The sequence below is a fragment of the Oreochromis niloticus genome, unplaced genomic scaffold (genome assembly GCF_001858045.2).
Source record: "Oreochromis niloticus isolate F11D_XX unplaced genomic scaffold, O_niloticus_UMD_NMBU tig00000735_pilon, whole genome shotgun sequence".
NCBI lineage: Eukaryota > Metazoa > Chordata > Actinopteri > Cichliformes > Cichlidae > Oreochromis > Oreochromis niloticus.
In genome coordinates this window covers 53,264-57,613 of record NW_020327229.1, presented here as the reverse complement: position 1 = coordinate 57,613, position 4,350 = coordinate 53,264, and the positions used below count along the sequence as shown (strand labels likewise).

At 40.2% G+C, this 4,350-nt stretch overlaps 1 long non-coding RNA gene across 1 annotated transcript; it reads right to left on the bottom strand.

Annotated features, from left to right (window-relative positions):
* Positions 1 to 3,521: 3,521 nt before the first annotated feature.
* On the bottom strand, positions 3,522 to 4,063 carry LOC112844673 (uncharacterized). Its single transcript, XR_003217406.1, has 3 exons — positions 4,049 to 4,063; positions 3,688 to 3,963; positions 3,522 to 3,613 (listed from the first exon to the last, which is right to left on the bottom strand). It is a non-coding gene; the product is annotated as an uncharacterized LOC112844673 (long non-coding RNA).
* Between the last annotated feature and the right edge of the window lie 287 nt (positions 4,064 to 4,350).

The following is a 4,350-nucleotide window of genomic DNA, read 5'->3' as shown; positions in this document are numbered from 1 at the left end:
CTAAAAATCTGTGTTATCTGTATTATTCGCTTGCCTATTACGCACCAGTCTACTGTTATGTACAGCGCCTGTCATGGTCATGGGTCGTTAGACCCAGCGTTTTGTGTTTTATATTGGTATCATCTTATGTTTTGTGTTAATTCTTGTTTTCTTGTTCTTAGGGGTTTTGTGTTTAGTGTTTTGTATACCTACCTGTGTCCTGCCCCAGTGCTCTGTTCATGTCCCTGAGTTTGTGTTTGTGAATTTCCTGTTTTACTTTAACAGTTTAGTTTATGCAGTCCTCATTTCCTGTTTGCCACTTTGCCACTCAGTCAATAAAGCTCACTTGCAGCACAGCTTTTGCCAGCATTTGGGTCTTTTTTTCACTACACCACACAACTGCCACAGCAGCCCTGGCAGCACTGTCGGACACTGTTTTTTTTTAAATTTAACTGACTCCTGACAAGAAAGTCTTATTTCTGCTGTTTAATATTGAAGAAATTTAAACTTTTTAAAATTATGCGAATTTGCAAAATGCTTACCTGTGTATGTAATCAAACCTCTGTAACTTTGCTCTGCTTCACTTCAGCAGCATCAGGTAATGTTTATATATTGATTCATGGTTTTCTTCAATTTTTCTTCTACTGCAGAATATTTTTAAGGTTATCTGCTATAAAAAGTCAGGCCAGGAAAATCTGCTTCATGTTTTTCTGTTTTAACCTCAGTTACTTTGACACAAAGGCATCTGCTGTGTTGCTCACACCTCTGATGAAGTCTCACAGTGTCAGCTTAATTTTTATAGATACAAAAATATGGATATTTACTGATTAGTGATCAGAATTTTAATATTTCTGACTGAGGCAAAATTTCCCTGATTCAAATCAAATAGATTGAATCGATTCAGGACCTTGTGAATCAGAATCAAACTGATTCTAGAAATCAGTGACGACACCCAGCCCTAAATATTATACAATAATCTTATAACATGTTGTGAGCAGGTCCCTGCCTCCACATGATTATGTAATTAACCAGTGGACAGGTACGTTCATATATAATATACTATAAATTCTATAATTATAACTATATGTACTGTGTATTTCTTAAGTACATTTTAGACCTGGGAGCAGAATTTTTGATGAACTGGTTTTTAGAGCATCCTCTCTTCCTGCTCCATGTATCTGATCATGCTACACACTGATTCGCTCTCTTTTACACAAAGTCAATGCCTTATAAACCACTGAATCAGGTATGTCTGTGAAGGTTCTCACTCCTCCAGCTGATTGCAGTCTTGGCTCGTGTGATTAGGTAGAGGATCAACAGAGGGTCCATGACCTTCTTGGGGACACTCCCAAAGGACCTAAAGTTAGTTACTCTTAGAACAGAAGAAGCTTTTTGGATGAAACATCTTCAAGAAACATAAAGTTCAGATGCTTTTCTTTCCAAGCTCCTTAGACTGAATCAGGCACTGAAGCAGTGACATGCTGCCTGAAGATTTGGATGTAATTGGTCACGTGACTCTGTTCAAACCAAACCTCGGCACAGTGTTTATGAAGCAGTGTGTTGAATTTTTTTTTCTGCACATGCACTTCGGCTTCAAACGGGCAATCACTAGTTGTCTTGAGTTTCTGGGTGTTACAGTCTTAGTTTCTAGTTTGTCTTTTGTTTGCTTATTTTAATGTTTCTTTGTACCTGACTTTGAGTTTAGTAAATCAATACCAGCAATAAATGTGGTACTTTATTTCTGCTGCCTCCGAGTCCTGTGTTTGGGTCCTACCCATGCCTGCCACACAGCCAACCATCTACAGAAACATCTGATTCTGAGACAGCTTGATGTCTTAAAATCGATTTCTTTTTCTAACATTTCTAACAGAACACAACCCTGTGAAGCTAGTCTTATATAAGTACAATTCTATTGAATAAAGTTATCTGAGAAGGTAACTTAGATTGCCTGCATGTTCCTGTGTTTAATGCTCACAGTTTGTATATATCCCTTATGAACATACCGATGACACAAAGCTAACTGTGGTAACAGACACGCCGAAGTGGAAAACTAAGAGTCACAATAACAGAATATTAGAAAAGTAATAATGATAATAATAATCACAATAAAACAACAGAACAAACATGTAAGAGAAAATAATCACCATCACCATCACCACCTGTTTTATGTTCATTTGTACCTGAAGTTTGAGTCCTCACATCAGAGTAGACAGCTTGCGGATCAGCAGGATGTTTGTCTGGAAAACACACAGATTTACAGACATTCATAGAGGTAGTAGTTTTCAGCCTTCAGTATTACTCCTTTTAATATAGATTTAAACACTTGTCTTATTTTGATGACAGCACACATGATGACAGCCTACCTCTCCTGTTGGCTCTCTGTTTGATCGTGACATCAGCATAGGTCACATCCACAGGAGGAGGAGACGGGTTTTTATTTCCTGAAAAGAGAGGAGGAAACACATAAACATGATTATGTAATCTAATTACTTTACAACATTATTAAACATTTATGATAAGTTTTACTTAATGAGAAGATTAGCTTGTTAGAGTTTTTTGCTTTTCCAAGACAATCATTTAGCTTGTTGACACTAACATGTTATTACAGACTAAAGTACTCTGTGCTCGATATGATGGACTCTGTGAAGAAACGTTTTTAATATTATATACTTATTCTAAGAATCAGCAAAAACACTTCTGCCTTGCTCCATGATATATCCTAAAGAACTGAAAGGTGATTAAATGTAATGTCACCAATTTATTCTTTTTATACTACATTGTGAAATCTTCCACACTAAAAGAATAAACTGACATATAATATAGCTTTATGTGTCAGGGGCGACCCAAATATACATTTTATTTTGAAAGGTCACAGAGGAAATTGAAGAATCACTGAGCAGCATCACTCGAGTATACATTCAAACGCACCATGACTGCATGTCTGGATGAGTAAAACCCACTGATCTGGACAGAGGTGACCCAGTCAGTTCATTTATATTTAGGATCAGAAGGTCAGCACGGTAATCAGATTACACCTGTTCATGTCAGGTGAGTGAGAGCTTTCATACCTTTAAGTTTCCAGCAGAGGAACAGAATCAAACCCAGAACTAGAACCAGGAGAAGCCCAGAGACCAGACCTACTACAACTGGGACCAGGAGAGAGGAAGGAGGAGGAGGAGAAGGAGGAGGAGGAGGAGAACAGGGAGAACACGTAAGAGCAGTTTTTACAGGAGGAGCAAAGTTTGTGGAGGTGCTTGGAGGAGGACAGTGAGGAGGGGGAGGATGGATGATTTTGAGAGGATCTGGAGGAGAGATGATGAAGATGGTTTAGTCAGTTAATTATCAGGTTACAATGTTACATCAGCTTTTAAACAGGAAGTGATGTCAGTGTTCTGACCTCTGACCCTCAGAGAGCTCTGAGGAGACGTTCCACCCTGATTAGTAGAACATGAGTAGAGACCTTCATCAGCCTGCGTGATGTTAGTGATGATGTACTCTGGTTTATGACCAACAGAACTTCCCTTGATGAAGAAATAAGCTTCGACTGTGGCACCATTCCTCTGTCTGCAGCGCAGAATGACATCACTTCCTGTCCTCACAGGAAGTGCAGGGATCTCCAGGATGACACCTTTATCTGACCATCAGAGACAAACAGAGTTAATGAGAGCAGAGTCACACAGAGACAGAGACACAGCTGGAACATCTCACCTGTAGTGTCTGATTGGACACTGAAGGAGACGTTGTCACTCTGCTGTCTAGAGGAGTCCTCACACCAGAAGGTTTCACTGGGAGCAGAAAGATCCACAACACAGTAGGAACCAAGAAGCCCCCCAAAGCCTGGAGCTGCTCCACAGTCCTCAGTGAGTCCTCCTCTGGTCCTCTTCACTGTCCATCCATCAGCTGTCTGTCCATCATCAACACAACTCAGATCCACTAAAGATCCTCTGAAGACCTGCTGAAGGTTTGGACCGACAGAAAGAGACACTGGAGGACACACACACACACACAGAGTAAGTGTATTTGTGTTCTTGTTGGAGTCTCACTGATTGTTTTCACATCATCAGCTCACCTGCAGAAACAGTTGGTGCAGACAGCAGCAGCACACACACACCTGCAACAGGAGGACAGAGGTCACTAAAGGTCAAAGGTTAGTGGCCCCTCCACCACCTTGCATACCTGCACAGGTGAGGAGCTTCTTTCTCTGTGTAAATATGACCAAACAGATAAGTAGACGTTTGTGACAGTCACACAAACACACACTGAGGAGACTTATGAGTAGGGGTGCAACGGATCAAAAATTTCACGGTTCGGATCGGATCACGGTTTTTAAGTCACGGATCGGATAAATTTTCGGATCAGCAAAAATAGAAA